At 43.2% G+C, this 18,710-nt stretch overlaps 1 long non-coding RNA gene and 1 other non-coding gene across 2 annotated transcripts; one reads left to right on the plus strand and one right to left on the minus strand.

Moving 5' to 3' along the window:
* Window positions 1-649: 649 nt before the first annotated feature.
* Window positions 650-3,551, minus strand: LOC9270915 (uncharacterized). The gene is made up of 3 exons (XR_001548063.3): window positions 3,215-3,551; window positions 1,468-1,552; window positions 650-1,163 (listed from the first exon to the last, which is right to left on the minus strand). It is a non-coding gene; the product is annotated as an uncharacterized lncRNA (long non-coding RNA).
* Window positions 3,552-12,553: 9,002 nt separating this feature from the next.
* On the plus strand, window positions 12,554-12,660 carry LOC112936248 (small nucleolar RNA R71). The gene has a single exon (XR_003238375.1). It is a non-coding gene; the product is annotated as a small nucleolar RNA R71 (small nucleolar RNA).
* Window positions 12,661-18,710: the final 6,050 nt, after the last annotated feature.

Here is an 18,710-nt window from a genome sequence, read left to right on the forward strand (position 1 = left end):
CGCCGCGCGCAAGCATGAAAAATCATGCATGCATGCATGCATGCGAACAGTATATATATATGTGGCGGTACTATACCCTTCGATCGACCTCTCTCCTCTCTTCTGCAGTTATTCTTTGTGCTTTAAATTGTGGTATACTAGAACGGCGGCGGGTGGCCGGCGGGTAGACGATGAGCATCTAACGGTGACGGCTATGGCGGACGAACCAGCGCTCCTCGACTTGGTCTGCAAATGGGCCAAACCAGCGAGCTTCTGGGCCTAAACGACAGATAGGATAGGCTGGAAACGAGACTGCCGTCGGATGTGGAATGCACGGTGATCCAGCGGGGACGTCCCTCTGACGTAAAAATCCTCTACGTCAGAGGATCCGCTTCTCCTGCTCCACAGTACTGATGGGCTTATGGGACTATCTAGCTGACAGACGGCTAAAAAAAAATAGGTTGCAGCCGTATTTTGCACCGTGCGATGGACTATGTGTTGCCCATCTCACTGCCTGCCCTCCAGCGCGCCCTCTCCACGCGACGCACCCACATGACGCAGGGACGCGCTCTTTTCCTACTTTTTTATTGGGTCGGAAGCCCATTTTTTTCATCATAAAAGAGCCTGACAGCCCAACGAGTCCAACACTTTCCACATCTGCCAGCTTAGATGGATTTGGGCTTCATGCCTGATTTGTTCGGCTGAAAATAAGAGCCCAGCACAAGATATTTCTGTATGTTTTGTTGGGCTTAAAAAAAGGCATTAAAGCACTGAGCTAACTTACAAAAGCCCAACTAAAAATACTTTTAGAAACTAGCACAAATACGCATTACACCTACAAATTTACTAGCAAAATTACAAATGGGACATTTTGGGTGACATAACTATTTCTCACAAAATTGGGCCACAGCCAACAGCCCGTTTTGGGTGGAGAAAAAAAGCCCACGACATTTTGTCCACTGAAAACAAAAGCCCACGGTCCCAGAAAAGTTTTGTTATCTGAAAACAAAAGTTCCTAACTCAGGAATGTTTTGTCATCTTCATTTGGTTTCTTTAAATCCAGAATTCTGTTGACTCTCTCTTTGATTGTCAGATCAGATCTACGTGGTGATACAAGAGGTATTTTGATTTCACATGATGAAAATCCATGCCACTTTCAGATTTCCACTTTCAAAGTCCCTTTCCTGGAAAAAAGAAATACACATTTCACTACATCAACTATTTTGATTTCACATAATGACTAATTATTCATAAATCTAAATTTTCCTACTTCATCTGGACTATTAGTGCCTAACAAAAGTACTCTATGACCTAGATAATATGATTTCATAGTTACTATCGTGTAGATAGCGCATCAACTTAATATATGTAGCAAAACTTAAAAATATAAGATGTTCCTAAATTTGCTCTGAACTTAATTCACTATTTTTATCCTCTCATTTCACAAAAGTGAAATAAAGTAGAACAAGAAGTGGCGTTGCCCCATACCTAGCAGTAGCATTCGCAGTGGCAGCATCCTGCTAGGCAAAGCCAATGTTCTTTAGGAATAGCTCCAGGTCTCCTACCTCTCCATCTTGTTGATAAAATTAATGAAATTAATAGCTGCTAGCAAAAATTTATAAAACTATTCTGATAAGACTAATTGTTTAGAAACTATCAACCTTAGCTACTAAGTACTGCTACCCACATGAAAAAACTATTTCTAACAAAATATAGAACTAACAAGACAGGTTGCTAACACAACTACTCACTACACCAAAAAAATCGCTAACAAAATTACAGATGGGATCATGGGACACACAAAACCACATTTTTGCTTTTTTGAAAAAAAAAATAGAAAAACAAAATTACACAAATACTTATTATACCTAAAAATTTACTAACAAAATTACAAATGAGACATACAAAATACGTTACTTAGTAAAAACTACAAAAACTGACAGAAACAGCGGAAAGAAACATGGACGTTAGAATTGAGAGATATTGATATAAGACTATTTAGAATAATACTACTAGCACGTTTTGATATAAGACTGTTTCTGACAAAAACATGGACGTTAGAATTGAGAGATTTTTATGGTAAGCAAACAACGGCATTAAGAACGATTTCCAATGGTTAGGCTATGACCTAAATAAGCGATAAACTGATTAATATGTACCAAAATTATAAAAATCTAACAAAGACAAAGACAAAGACAAAAACAAAAACAAAAACATATACAAAAACAAAACGCACTATTTTTGAAACTATGCTCATTTCTGACAAAATAATTTTTTTGGAAAAAACAAACACAAAATAAAAAAAACAAAACCGAGAGAGTGTATACAAAGCTGACATGACATAACTTTTCAGACAAATCTATCAAAACTAAGTAATATTCACTAAAATTATGAGGTGTTGCAGTGTTATTACTGACAAAATACAAACATTAGCAACTGACAGAACATATGACTTGTCAGTAGTAATTTGCTTCAGTGTTGTAATCTTCATATGCAGATTACATTTCTTTAGATCTACTGATTACATATCTTCAGGATTACATTTCTATGACCTAAATAATATGATTTCTTAGTTTCTACCATAAAGATGTAGAAAAAAAATAAAAACTGACAAAGATTAACTATAGACAAAAAATTACAAGATGTATTATAAAGTTCAAGTACAAGCATGCACTACAATTAAAAGATTACTTCGAAGCATAATCCACCAGTAACAAAGCAAAAGTCCTATCTACTTTTGACTATGTGTATTATAACGTAAATCACAGAGCCCTCATGAAAAAATTCACCTACTACAAGCTATCACACACTGCATAAAAGCCAAAATAAGAAAATAACAGAATCAGTAAGCTTGTTAAGCTTCAAAACTAGGTACCAACAACCAAAATGACCACACACCTGCCACCTTTTATTTTAGCACCTAAGCTTTCAATTTTCAGTTATATATGAAATGATTCCCCAATGTTCTCCACCTTTTTTAATTATCACTAACACAGAGCAAACGAATATGCATCATTATAACACAAACCTTCCAGACCTGATAAGTAATAACATAAGCACCGCTTTTCAAGAAAAAAAAAGAATCTTAAATCTCCATAGTTGATACTAGTAGCATATTATAGCACGTCTAGGTTGGGAATCAACAAGACATGTCCATATTCACCAACTGAATCATGTGTAAACAACATCAGGTCACCGTGTGGGCTAGCTGAGATCAAAGAGAGAAGCCACTCACCAACCAGGACGAGAAGCCCCATGACTGCTTCACCGTCCGCCACAAAAGCCTCCGTAGAAGCCTCGCTGACGACTACCTCCCCGGCTTCCTCGCCCTAGGAGAGGGAAGAGCCATCCTTGCCTCACTGACAAAACAAATTGCAAATCCCTTCCCGACTGCAGTTCCACCGGAGGAGACAACAAGCTTAGGGGCGCCGTTAGTTCGCCGGAGAATACGCCGACTGCATTGCGGCCATGCTGCGCGTCGTCGCCGATTGCAGCTCGCTACCATCAGCACTGGGCAATTCATTCCCCTCCTCTCTCTCTCTCTCTCTCTCTCTCTCTCAGTCTAGTCTCTCACTCTCTCTCCCTTCTCTGCGTGTGTGGCTGGGAACATGGACACGCAGCGTGGGGGACTGACTCATCATCTGTCTTGGTTTCGGATTTTACAAAAGAAAACGGGTCGACACCCGGTTCTCTGTGCGGACACGAAATCACTCGCACGAATCTTGGAAACAATCCGACGCTCCCGTGTTCAGCTGACAAAACAAAAAAATTCAGCCGGCAGTTCTGTAGCAATTCCCTTTATTTATTTATTTATTTTGCATCAAAAGCCTATAAAGTCCAGGTCCTAGAGAGCAGTATTAAAAAGAAAATGTTCGCCGTCTCTTTGTTTCAAACCATGAAGACTTGAAGAGGCCGATGACCTGTCCATGCAAAAATATCCTGGATTTTTCTCATGACGTCAGTTCAGAAATCGGAGTACTGAATAAGCCAACCACGTTTATTACCAATCTTGATATTACGATCAATGTGATGGGAAAGTACAACGCACTACTAGCAAACCCGTTCGTAAAAATATAATAACGGTTTTCATGTAAAAATCGACTTTTATATGTGGGATTTAAAGAGGGGGCCTCCTAATACACATAAGAATCGGTGGTTTGGTATTATCCTTTCTGCAAGTTTCCTATTTTAGTTAGCGAAAAAAAACTTGCAATTAACCCGCGTACGCGCGCTGCCTCCCTCGTGCTGACACTAATAATGTGATTAGCGCTAATAATATGATTAGTGCTAACAAATACTTAACATGAGGATTTAAATTTTAAATTCCGAGTTGAAATTTTTGAATTTTGGACTTGAAAGTTTTAAATTTTGTAATTGGAATTTTTTGAATTTTGGGGTTGAAAGTTTTAAAATTTCATATGAAAGTTTTGAATTTTCAGCTGAAAGTTTTTGAAAATTTGAGTTGATAGTTTTAAATTTTAGGTCAAAAGTTACAATAATTTGAGTTGAAATTTTCAAATTCGAGTTGAAAGTTTCAAAAAAAATAGGATGAAAGTTTTCGTTAATCACGTCACCTAATTGAAAAAACAAAAATTAGAAGTAATAATAATAAATTATAGCGCTAATCACGCAGCAACAGTTGCAAATTAAACGGTTTGCCTCACTTCTCGTTAATTCCTGTTAGCACTGTCGGACGGAAAAACTAAAAAGTCAAAAGTGTAATTGGGCCTTACTAATAATGGGCCGAAACCGAAACGCATGCCAGTTATTTAGCTAGCGCGTCTGCGCCAATTAGGAGTTTCATTTAAAGACCACGTGCAAACAAATCTAATATATTTCAGGTGATCTTATTCAGATCTCACATCTCGCCTGTAAAAATCAATTTTCTACATGTGGGGTCTAACGAGGACTGATTGTGTAAATTGTGAAGAGCCTTAAAATACGAAGCGGAATTGTCTGAGGAGTGCCGGTCCTATCTTTTACCTCCTCCCTCCACTAGTACAGGGAAAATGATTGGTGCCAGTTAGGAATCGGCCATGACTACCGGATTTCCCATCCTGCACCCCTTAGACGGCGCCAATAAGCTATGTTTTTAGTGCCAGTTTAGGAACTGGCTCCTATAACACCTACGATGAGAAAAAAACGATTTGTCTTGATGAATCGAGTGAATGCACCTCCTAAGATCCACATCAAAGTCATACATGGAGAAGCCACAGAAGAAAAAAAAATCAACAATATCACATTTCACTCAAAAACAAATCAAGAACGTTCATCCTGTTGCAAACAACGTTTGGACCCAAACAAGAACCCATATCCATATTTCCCTTTCCCCAAAAATCAAGAAAACCCAACGCAAATTCAAGAAAACCCTTGCCAATGAACCCATCGCGCTGTCCTCATCATCCTCCTTGCCTCCGTGGCAGTCCCGAGCTCAGGGGCTGGCGGATCTAGCCCCCGCCACCGCGTGCCTCCTCCTACACCTCGCAGGAGAGGAGAGGAAAGGAAGGGTGGAGATGAAGACCTTGCCATACCTCCTCGTCATCGGACCTCCTTGCCACAAACAATTTGACCCCCCGCCGATCGGGGAGAGGGAGAGGCACCTGCTTGCTGCCCAGGGGAGAGGGAGAGGCATCCACATGCGCAGGGGAGAAGGATAGGCATCGACTACCACGGGACCACGCAGGGGGGAGGGATTAGCGTTGGCCAGCCATGCAAGGGAGTGGGAGAGGCACAGAAGAGGATGGATGAAGAGTAGAAGGTGGAAGGGGATTAGGGAGAGGAGTATGGCTTGGCTCGACATGCGACCATCGGGGCGCGGGCGTGCCGCCTCCCGCCGACCGCGCCGGCGTGGCCGCCCTTGGGCGCGCCGAGTGGCTGCCGCGTGGGGCCCGGTCGTCAGCCGCCCACGCCCTTGGGTGCGGCTGACGCGTGGGGCCCACGGCGGCGGCCGGTGTGAGCCCGGGTGCACCCTGTCCACCGTGGACTGTGAGGCTGCCGCGTGGGCCCCACTCCCATGGACCCGGTCCGCGCGCCCCTCCCCCCTCGGCTGACGCAATAAACCCTTTTTAAATTAAAATTTAAATGAAGAAATTCGCAAATATTCATTTAAAGAGCATATAAACTTCAAATGGCCATAACTTGGCCATTTGAACTCGGAATTGGACCGTTCAAGTCTCTAATTTTTCCTTAAGAAGTCAAGAACCCATTTTTGTGCTTTGTTCCTGCTTGTTATATCGAGTTTATTAGAGTAAAATCCTTTTCTCTTCCGTTGGTCGTGTAGACGCTGCAGCTTCGGAAGATCCGCTCTTCGTGGAGGTTGAAGCCAACGTTTGAGAAAGCGAGCAAGGCAAGTCACATCATCCTTGAACATATTGGATCCCATTTTTATAAAATTATTTTGATTTAAATTATTGCATTATCGCTTTACTTAAATTCCCGCGTTATCACTGTTTTATTTAGCCATGCCTATTTACCTTTGTTATGACCTTATTATTATTGTTATTGATATTATTACCTTATTCACCCTAGATTAAACAAAACCCCAACTAGTGGACACTCTACTCATGGTACCACTATTATGAATTTAGGTAGATGCTTCGCTGGTTAATTAGGCAACATTAGGTGGTTTTACTACTCTAGACTTTGGGAATATTCTCATCACCTGGACACTATGGAATGGATGGATTATTGTGGAATTGGATTCACACCTCCCCCTCTATTCAAAATCCTCAAAATGGTTTTAGGCTGGGCTCGGGGTGCATGGTTTTGATAGTAGCACCTCGGCCATATAAGGACCGGTCTTCGGGCCTCTGTTGCAAAGCACTACCGTACTTCCACATGTCTAGTGGGTAAGGCTTAGTTTGTGGCTCAGTCTGGTTATAAACAAAAGTACACGGATGGAGATGGACGAAGTCGGGGGTCGATGGATATCTCTAGGGCAAATGAAGGCTACACGAGCTGCGGCCCGGTAGTCGAGATGTCATGGCACAGGGCCGGTGTCCTGCTGCTAGGGGCTCAGTCCTGCCTACCTGTCCTGGAGGTTCCGGCCGTAGGTGGGGTTGGGTCGGTACTCTTGTCTATGGCTAGGATGGGTTGGAAACTATGTCACGTCTTCCGTCCGTATACCGTGGTGGTATGTGGCACGTGGTTACACGTGAGAAAGATGTGTCTTGTGGGTAAAGATGTACACCTCTGATCAGAGTATAACCTATTCGAATAGCCGCACCCTCGGTTATGGGCAAGCCGAGCAATGTACCCAAGTTAGTGTTTTAATTCTTAAAACCTGCTTAACAACTAAAATGTGGAATGGTTGGCCTGGGTTGGCTTGGGACGAGCTGGGACGCAGGGTCGGGTTACCAGTTCGGTCTGAATCATCGTAGGCCTTGGGTTAAGGCAGGTTCGTGTGGGTTCACGGCCTTGATTAATAATATTGTATAGCTCTAGGACCGTGTTTACAAAGTAGCTTTGAGCAACTAAGTGACTTTTAATGCTGTTTACTGCAAACCCTAACCCCCCTATATTATGGCTTCCTTGTACTGCCTTGCATTTATTCTGCACTTGTGGGTGTGTCTTGTTGAGTACGGTGGTTGTACTCAGTCTTGCTCAATTTTTCCCAAACCCAGAAGAGGAGAAGGCTTTGGTGTCTAGCTCGTGCCTGCCGTCAAGCGCCTGTGGTCGTCGCCCTAGTCTTCCGCTGTTTCCCGTTTGTCTTTGTGTGTGCTGGGCCTTCGCCGCCCATGTAATAAATTAATTATTTACGCTTCCGCTTGATAAACTCTAAAATGTATCAACTTTTGGTGTACCTTGCCTCCTGGGACAAGGAATAATGAACGCACGTAAGGAACGCCTGTTGGGTTATTTCCGGTCGTGACAAGAGGGCATGGCTACATTTTTTTTTCAACATCATGCTCAAGCTTGTGAGAGCATAACTTTATTATATTCTTTTTTCATAACCATGCCTTTCCCTCCTTCTCTTTCTTTTTTTTTCTTTTTTCAAAGGACTTTTCTTTTTAGGAGAAGAAAGCACATGAAAGCATGGAGAATTTATTTTGGCGGTAAAATGGAAATAGAATGGAATATTGCTGTGCTCCCAGTGTAGGAGTTTAGCATGTGCATATATGTGGGTGTATGATCTTGATCATAGAACATGAGAAGTATCTACACAAGTCACAAGAGTTTGACAAAGTTCAAATGAAATGGCAAGTAACCAAAATGTATATGGTTTAATCATGATGGCACATTTTTGGCTCTGGTAGGAATTTATATCAAATGAGGAACTTTCAATTTTATCATTTTGAAAAACAAAACATCCGGAATTCAAGTCAAACTAGTATCTGGGTCATAGCTACTCTTATTTACCATCTCATATCTTACAACAACTTAGACTCAGATCAGCAAGTGCAGCTCATTTACCTCAGGTTCCCAGATAATTGTTGGCTACTTTATATTTAACCTTTGAGAGAGCACTTACCTATGAACCCATATATAAGAGATATAAAACAGAGCAACTATTCATCATTTCAACAAAGAGAACTAGCTTGTCTTACCTAGCATGACTCAGACCTATCCTAGTTTATAGGATGCAATTGGAATGGGAAAAATGCAATGTGATACAAGTTACCTCAATAGGGGGAGAGATGTCTCCCCCCAAGCTTGGCTTTCGCTCAGGGTCCTTGATAAGGATTGAACCCCTGAAAGCAGAAGTACGCTTGAAGATCATCGTGCTGTTGCTGCATCATGTTGTTGATGTTGACGAACTGAGCATCAGCAGATTATTGCTATTCTTGCGTCTATGCTATGTGTTCCGTGAGGTTGTACTGGATCTCCCCCGTTTGCATATCAAGGGTGTCCATTCTCCTAGTGATTTCACCTAAGTCCCAACGGGAGGAACTCGAGCGCCATTCACTTGGAGATGGAGGCACACCACTTGATCTGGGAGGTTGGTTGTCCCTCCATTGGATGTCATGAGGCGCACGCCACCAGTCCTCACTGGCACTTGCCCAGCTTGAGACTCTGATGCTGTGGCGTGGAGCTTGGGTCCATCCTGGTGCATCCCCAGTTGGCTCCCAACCTACCTCATACATCTGCATGGGTGTTGAGGATGATGAACTTTCTTGTTCATTCCTTGTCATGTTGCGCGTCTCCCTGTATGCTCCACCTGCACGAGATTCTTCAATGGTCTGCAGGGGAATGGTTAGTTCATGGCAGTTGTACAAATGATACCCCACATTTGGCAACGGGATTTCATTTGTACAACCGGGGAAAAAGTATATCAAAGATCCATCCACTCCATGTTTCAAAATATGCCCTTGCACTAGATAATTCTCATCAATACACGGACGAGCGGCTGAGATAAAAGCAATTTGGTCGCTAATGACCCCTAGCCCTTTTGCTATCCGAGTAATTAGAGAAGTGCACCCAACAGGAGCAGAGAACTTTATACTTTCTAACCATTGCCTTATCATACATTTCACAGGAGCAATTTTGATCTTTCTAACCATGGCAAACATGATAATCAATTCATCCCCCTAATGGGTCTAAGATCATCTCTAGGAAACAAAGTCATAGCAATCCATTTGTGCATGAGCCTAAGTGTAGGATTATGGATATCATTCGTCCTAGGTTTCTTGCAAATTGAAGCACCAGAAATATCTTCCCAAAACTTATTTTTCTCGAACCTAGAAATTCATTTCTGAAGATCGTTTTTACAGGAATTGTGAAAGCCAAGAAGTGTACTTAAGCCTTTCCATGTAAGTGTATACTCCTTATGGAAAAAGCGAAAGGAAATTCCATCTTCTATTTCTTTTAAAGTGCACAGAAATTGCAAAGTAAGCAAACGAGAACCAGGCTCATCTACCACAGCAAATCTCTGCCAACCAACAGCTTTCCAAATAGCACAAAATTCAACATCCATACCTATCTTTCTCAGCAGCTCCGGAGAGTATTCTCGCGTGTGAGCATACTCCCGGTCACTCAGCATGTAGTAGGCTTGTCTCTCCCGATCACTGACAAGGTCGAGGTCGGTGTCGTTCAGGAGTCGTTGCGGAGCTTCGGCGTCTTCCATCGAGACATTAGCTGATGAATGAGCGCTAGACTCATCATGATGACTTAATGAAGAGCCATACCCCTTGAATAGATGAGACAATCGCCTCCTCATTCTGCACAATGGAGCAAGAACAATCTAACTCGACGGGGGTTAGAATAGCAAGAGTTTCACCAGCCGGTTAGTTCCACCAAAACAACTTGTATATATGCAACTAAGTATTTGAATTTGAGGGAAACTATCAAAGCTTGAATGAACTTGAGAGCAAACTTTGGAGAGGGAATGAAAATGTGTTGAAATAGGGTGAATTTCCCTCTCCCGGCCGGTTGGCTTAAGTAGTGCACCCACAACGGTCAAAACTGACCTGTGGGGCCCACTAGCCGTTGCCTCAAAAAGAGAGGCAACTGACCGTTGGCCTGGCTGGTGGGCCCAACCGGCCCCACTTTCGGCCGTTGGATTCCAACGGTTAGTGTGGTCGTGGCACAATGAATTTTCGTTGAAATTTTTATTTTGGTTTGCTCTGAAAAATTCATTTGAAGATTTTCCTCAAAATTCAAAGAATCCTAAATGCAATTTTGAAATTCAAACATGTGTTGATGCAGAAATTCAAATTGTTGAAAGCAAAAATGCAGATACATACCAATTTACCTGTTGGCGAAGGTCGCGTCATTTAAAGTCCGACGTGCAAGACTGTACCTCCTTCCGATTCAGTTCGTGGATTTTCCACCCATCTCCCGAGGTGATGGAGCGGGCGTCTTTGGCTTTTCCTTCCACACCTTCTTAGGTTTAGGTGCGGAAAATGGCTTCCTCTGAGCCGGCTGCTCTAGCTTCTTGTCCGGTGTATTTGTTTTTACCGGCGTCTTCCAATAACGGTTCCTGGGCATAGTTGTTTCCTTCTCCAGGAAATTTTGCATAAACTTCAACAGGCTATCCATCTTGGTTGGCTCCACTTCGACCACTTGAATATTCTGTGTGTTCGGCTCGTACTTTATTCTGACCATGGAGCTTTGTTCCGTCCTCGGTTGAAACTCAAACTTCTCTTCCTTCCCATTGATGTGGAAACGGATACTCCCCGTTCCCATGTCAATGTTGGCTCCCACGGTGCTAAGGAACGGGCGCCCCAGGATGAGCGGCGTCTCTTTTCCCGTGTCCATGTCCAGCACTATGAAGTCAACCGGGATGAAGAAATCCCGTATCTTGACTAGCACATCCTCCGCTATCCCTGCCGGGTAACGGACTGACGAGTCAGCCAGTTGTAGGCGCATCGGTGTTGGTGCCAACACCGTGAAGTTGAGCTTGTTAAAGACGTCTTTTGGCATGACGCTGACACTGGCTCCAAGATCGCACAAGGCCTGGTCGAACTGCTGTGCCCCGATCGAGCAGGTGATCGTGGGATACCCCGGATCCTTTTTCTTTTCCGGGAGCTTGTGGAGTATGATGTTGCTGCATTGCTCCGTCAGCTTAACCACCTACGTTGTTGGGAGCGGTCTCTTGTTGTTGAGGATATCCTTGAGATAATGGGCATATGTTGGTACTTGCATAGCATCCAACAAAGGCACGTTGATGTGGATCTTCTGGATTACTTCAACAAAATGAGCAAATTGCTCGTCCACTGACGGTTTCCTGCTCCGTTGAGGAAATGGCAGCAACCGTGTGTCGTAATATTCCGGCGGCACGGTCTTTTCTGGCTGAACCTCTTTGTCAGCCGAGTCACTAGATGGTGCTTCTTTTGCAGTCCTGTTAATTCCTGCAGGGTTAGGATACAGCGGGTCACGGGTGGACTTACCTCCCCTCATCATGATCGCCTTGACATTTTCAACAGAGGAGTCGGGTTGCCTCAGAATCCTCCCTGATTCATTTGCAGGGACTAAGGATGCCTATTGAGCTAGCTGGGTTTCTATCATTTTGTTGAAGCTCAGCTGGTTTTGGAAAGCAGAAGCGAAGCCATCTAGCTTAACATTAATGTTCTCTAGGATCTTGTCATTAGCAACTAGCTTTTTGCTTAAAGCATCAGTGGTTTTAGCTTGCGCAAAGACTAGATCCTTCAAGGAGGGCTGGTTAGAAAAGTTACCACTGTTGTTACCTCCCTGATAATATGGGTGTGGCTGATTCCACCCTTGACCTCCTTGTGGACGGTACCCGCTGCTGTTGTTGCCCATGTACATCGCCTCCTCACGGGTTTCCGGGCAGTTATTCCTAGTATGACCTGTGTTACCGCAGACTTCACACGTGACGTGAGAGTCCAAGGCCTTGATAGTGCCTTGTGGCCGTTTCTCGTGGTCGTCCAAGCGTTTCATGAGGAGGTCCGGCTTGGCAGCAAGTAGCTCCGTCTCCTTAACGGTGTGCATGCCTCGCTGACGAGTCTGGAGTCGTTCCTCGCTCCAACCCATATTGGAGACCATCTTCTCTATTAAATCAACGGCTCCTCGAACCGTTTTAGAGAAGAATGTTCCTCCAGCTGCCGCGTCCAGGTGATTGCGGGACACCGGGGTGAGTCCATTGTAAAAGTTCTACAGGATCAGCCAGTCGTTCATCCCATGATGAGGACAGGCGGCCACATACTCCTGCAGACATTCCCATGCTTTAGGAATAGACTCATCCCTCGTCTGCTAGAAACTGGAAATTCGTCCATGAAGGGCATTGGTTTTACCCATCGGGAAGAATTTCGAGAGGAATGCCGTAGAGCATTTGTCCCAGGTGTTGATAGTAGCACGATTGGCGTAGAACCACTGCTTCACTCTTCCGAGGAGGGAGAACGGAAACAGCCTTAGCCTGATGGCGTCTGGACTGACGCCCTTGATGGTATACGTGCTACAGATCTCCAGGAATTGTTGCAGGTGAGCATTGGCATCCTCATTAGGCTTTCCGCAGAATAGGCTAGCCTGCGCCATCGTCATGAGGCTGGACTTCAGGTCGAAATCCATGTCTCCCATGTTGATTTGTGGCCCAATGGCCACATTGTCAGTAGAGGGAGCAGCAAACTCGCTAAGGGTCTTGTCAGCCATAGTCTTAAAGGTTGGTGGCGCTGGTACGGCTGGTTTCTCTGTCGGTAGAGTTTTCTACGGAGCAACAACTCGCGGTCTGACGCTCCGGAAGAAAGCTTCTGGATTTTCTTTGAAGTTTTCCGGCAAGTTGAAACCAGTCATGCACTACCCTGTTTCCACAACAAAAGTGAAAACAACGAGGTGAGTCTGCAAAGGAAAATGATTATACAGGGGTAAATATAAAGTATTAGTTCAAGTGATCTCTATTATGAATCTTCCCCAACAACGGTGCCAGAAATGCTTGTTGGTATTTCTTAATGACATTACTAGAAATATAATTCCCAGCAATGGCGCAGAAATACTTCTAGTATATTATGGTTACAGAGTTCATCCGCAAGCGCACGGATATACTATTGTAGCATTTCACCCGAGAGTATTCCAAGGGTATCGTATTTATTTTATCCCGTGGGAAGATCATGTAGAGAGAACTTGACTAATAATTTATATATTACTTGTAATAATCATATTCTAAGCAGGGGTTAAGATAAACCAAGGGTAGAGTGACACACAAGCATTTGCTACTCATTCTCATAATATATTATCTAAGCTAAATGGAAAGAAAAGAGAAAGATAATCTATTCCTATACTTCTAATATACATAGTATACATACATTCCAGTCAACCGATATACTAGCTAATACCCTCTATCCGATGCCCTCCTGGTACTTCGAGAAGCCACCCCTGACTGCCGAGTTCCTTACGACAGCCCGTCATGACCATACAACCAGGGCTAAATACGGAGGAATACCCTCCCCAGGGAATTAACTTAGGATTATATACACGCGCGAAGGAATACCCATACTAAGCTGTCACCATCAGCGGCCAACCTCTCATCCGCAGGATATAACCCCAAATAATGATATCCCGTAATCTAGACACCACATCTAAACTACCAGATACTACTCTAATATCATCGTCATGACATAGAGTAATTGCATAAGCAAACATTATACCCGCACCAAAGCATCTCCCAGATAAGCTAGCAGCATATTCAGTACAACATGAACATAATGTAAAGTAGGTATTCATATACTCGGAAAGTATTTCAATACCATAAATGTATAGAGAAGAATATTCTAATAATATTACAAAGCTTACAAAAGAGAAGAGAAGAGCTACTAGAGCCATACCCAAACTCTTCCGGACTCCTGATTTCTACTCTATTCCTATTCCACTAGCTTGAGAATACTAAACTAAACTTAAGAGAATATGAGAGAGCTTTGCTTGAGGTGTGTGAGTGAAGTGAGAAGGTGAAGTCTTTATATAGAGGTAGTTATGACGGTTGTGGAAGGGGAATTGTCCGAAGTGCCCTCCAACCATCATTGGGATGCAATCCTGGACATCCACGCCGAACCCTGCATCCAATGGTGCTAGGATGGGTTCGGCCGAAACATGGGCTAGGCCATCCCGGCCCATCTTCGACTGGCGGCCTCCTCTATTGCTCCTTTATGCAGACTTGTGAATTTAAGCCCAATTCATCGTGTCAATTCTGAGTTCTTGGCCCAATCATGTATAAGTCTGATTCTTGACATCGTTCGATTGATTTATCATCTGTGTTGATGTCGATTCTCCTCCACTTTATAGTTATTCTTTGTAAAAGGGTAGTGAACCAAATACTAGTGGAATATTATTATTCTAACATGTTTATGCATTGCAAGCATCACTTGTTCTCCTCTATTTCGGTAATATTGACGGTCGAAACTGATCGATAACGACCGTCAACAGGCAGCCAGCTCCTCCATCCCGTGTGCCCCGCCATCACCGCTGATACCATGAGCACCACGACGCGTAGAGGTAGGCGGCAGGTGGTGACAACCATGTCCGTCCTTTGTAATCGTTCATGTTCGGGTAAATCATAGTGCTGTAGGCCGGAGTCTCCTTGGAAGACCAGGGGTAAGCCGGTGCCCGAAGCAATTGATAGAGTTTTAACATAACTTAATTAAGAAAATTAATCCATAGGAACACTCTCTATTCCTAGCCTACCTTTTAGTTGTTGTCCTTGGAAGAATCATGTTCTTACATTATACATATACGTTCCCTATGAATACGATACCCTGGCATACTCTTGGGTGAAGGCTACAACGGTATCTATGCGCTTGTAGATTATTCTGTGGTCATAATAAAAACTGACAATAGGTAACAGGTCCTCTGATACTGGGGTTGTCGACCCAGATTCATTGGTGCATACAAAGAAAAAGATTCCAGCCATGGTGATGTGGTATCTGCCAGCAAAGATCGCATGAAGAGCATGTTGTCAAACCCTAATGACACTGAGTTGATGAGATGGCATCAACTAAACCGTAAGATAGATGGTATGATTCGACACCCCACCTATGCTCACCAGTGGAAGACCTTTGATTCACTACATCCAGAATTTGCTAAGGATCGGAAAAATGTAAGGTTTGCATTTAGCACGGATGGAATGAACCCATTTGGTGACCTAAACAGCTCATACAACACCTAGCCAGTCTTTACACCATGTACAACCTTCCTACATGGATTAGACAAAACTGAAAGTATATTATGTTAACTATCCTACCGGTTTCAGTGATAGTGAATCTTCTTCGCCGCCGTTTGCCCAACCTTGCCATGTGAACTCCTTTGGCCGCCATCAACCCCAAGGCCTCCTTGGGTCCACACACCATCATCATTGTTCCTTTTGGCTATGAAGGCAGAGAAGTTTCGAATCTCATAAAGGTACACGTAAGAGCCAAGGTGGTGGGTTTAGTGCCGGGAGTAGGATCCCTCTTAGTAAAGGAAGGACATCATTCTATTCTTTGGCCCACCTACCTAGCGGGTGGAGAAACAGTCAAACAGGTTGCGTGGGACATTTCTGCCTTAGAATGCGTTCTTTGCAACCTCAATGTCACACTGAAGGACTTCGAGAGCTGGAGTGAGCCTACAGCTTTTGTGGGTGGGTTCACTCATGTTGATTCGCCATCGTCTGTCCAGAAGGTAATTGATGATAACTCAACCATGACGCTATCGACTTCTTCCTTCGAAGCCTTCCTTCCTGCGTAAGTCTTTCCCTTTCACTTAGTTTGGCCCATTTTTTTGTTAATTCCTCAAAGTTCTTACATATATCTTTGTATTACAATATTTCTGTGACCAGCAGCTATGACCAGATGGTCCACACTCACCTTGACAAGCTCAAACTTTGCCAATGCAAGACTATGGACTAGGTCGATCGGCTCAATAAGGAGCAGCAGGTTCTCAAGAAGGCGCTTATGAATTCCAAAGAAGAAATGCGGTAACATGAGGAATAGCTGAAAAAGACTTCGGACAAAGTAATGTTTTGCAAGTATTACGATGTAGGTGAAGGGTAGATTAAAGTTGTTCACGACGAGCTTCGTACCTGCTAGGGCGAAATAGCACGACTGAAGGAGGAGGCTGCTTGTGCGCTCAGGAAGAGGCAGCCCGTGCTCAAGCTATACAACTTTAGGCATGGGAATTCACTGTGCAGGCAAGTAATGTACTACAACTTTGCCTCGAGCGACCTTGGGCATACCCCTACAGCCCTTCCTGCCGAAAGCACCCCTACCGTGGCGTTTTCTGAATGGAGCATGGTAGTAGGTGGGGCCCTGGCATCATCGGTAGTGGGTGCGCTTAAAGGCTGCCGTCGATGTTCTTGCCTATGGGCAAGCGAGTGCGGCCATGCCAGCAAGCTTCCTCGTATCCCGAAGGATGGCGTATCGGACAGTACGAATGATGTCTGAACTGAGCTCAGGACCTTTTGCAGATTATATTGGCCCCATTAGGGCCACGACATGGCAAAGGAACGCCTTCACTCTCAGCTCGCCCTCTACGCTGTTGACAAAATGGTGGAGCTCAAGGAGACTAAAGATTCTATTGTCGAATAAGCGGAGGTTGATGCTGCTAGTGCCCAAGGGACTTTGGAGATGTGAGGTCGAAGGCCAGAACTATTGTTGTGGTAGGCTATGTTCTAGATATGCCACAAGAATCCTTTTGCTATGCAGAAAGTCTTTTGTTAGGAAGAATGGGCCTTGCCATTGTAGGATGTTAACTAGAAATCCTGTCCTCCGTAGTTTGTATTTTGGTGAACCCCTATTAATAACAAAGTGTTAGCTCTAGACCATTTTCCCAAGGCAAGCCACACCAACTTCGTGGATTCTGACCAAATCTCTATCAACAGCCAAAGCTACCCGATTCGATACGTGGCGAAGTGGCTACGTAGGAACCCTAACTGGAGCCTTGAAGACTTTGATTCATAATTTTTAAATCTGAACTTGGATGATGACAAAATTTATATGAAAACTGTATGTCTCAATGATATATATCTACCACTTTGTAGTTAATGTTTGTTCATTCAAGGTCATTTAGGGGCTCAAATATTCATTACAAGTTCTCAGATCTAGTTTTAAAAATGAACTTTTGAGTTTTTAAAATGATATCAGATGAAGACATGATATATAAAAAAAGTATAAAGCTTGACGAGGCATGCAACTTTGTAGTTGATGGCATTACCATTTGATGTCATTTAGAGTGTTAAATATGTGTTACAAGTTTTAGAGTGGTGAAGTCAAAACAATAGCATCAGTTCCATAGCAATTAGCAATGAAGTGGTTCATAGGTGAGATGTTGGGGAGGCTACATGTGAATTGAGAGGTCCAAGTTTGAATCCCATATATTTGCACGGATGCATATTTCGTATCTAAAACCGTGCACATATTACTACTAGGGTGTGTTCGGAACCCTGGTTCCCAACACTAATTACCCGCACGGAAAACGGAGCAGCGATTAGCGGGTGATTAATTAAGTATTTGCTTTTTTAAAAAAAAATAGATTAATTTGATTTTTTAAGCAACTTTCGTATGGAAACTTTTTTGCAAAAAACGCACAGTTTAGCAGTTTGAAAAGCGTGTGCGCGGAAAACGAGAGAGATGAGTTGGGAAGAGGGGCTGCTGAACACAGCCTAAAATATGAAATCTTTTTTGGGAATTTAATCCCTAAGCGATAACAAATGTACTAGAAATTTATTTTTACAAACGATTCTTAGAAGAGAGCGTCGTCTGAAAATTTACTTCAAACGTGATTGTGGAATCCGCATGTACAAATTGTTAAATTGCGCAGGCCGTAAATGACAGGCTGTTCGCTCACCCTCCTGTGAAAGTACTTTTTGATGGCCTGTATAAATTATTTGAAGTGTATTGGCTGTCATAATAACTTTTTTATATGTAAATTAATGTGCAAAGGAATATGCAAGTTTGGCTGTATAAATTATTTGAAGTGCATTGACAGTCGTATAGATACATAGCCATGTAGCACATTTGATGGGTCAACTTCTAAGATGCGTGATCACTGAAAAACATATAGAAAGCAATGACTTCCAGGAGTCCAGGAAAATTGCATAGAATATAGATTGGGAAATTGAAGTACCAATATTTATTTCTGCAGGATTCCATATACTTTCATTATATGCATAAATCTTCTACAGTACATTGCAATAATTATTTTTTCTGAACCGGGACGGCGCAAAACAATAGCCTTGTCGATCAATTACTAGTGTTAGTCTTAGAACTCAGCTCTCCTCAGATCTAGCTAGCTCTACTTCAACAGGAGCACATCGGCTCTGTTAACATTTTACGCCGTGTTTAGTTCTAAAGTTTTTCTTCAAACTTTTAACT

Source organism: Oryza sativa, chromosome 8 (assembly GCF_034140825.1).
Source record: "Oryza sativa Japonica Group chromosome 8, ASM3414082v1".
NCBI classification, from domain to species: domain Eukaryota; kingdom Viridiplantae; phylum Streptophyta; class Magnoliopsida; order Poales; family Poaceae; genus Oryza; species Oryza sativa.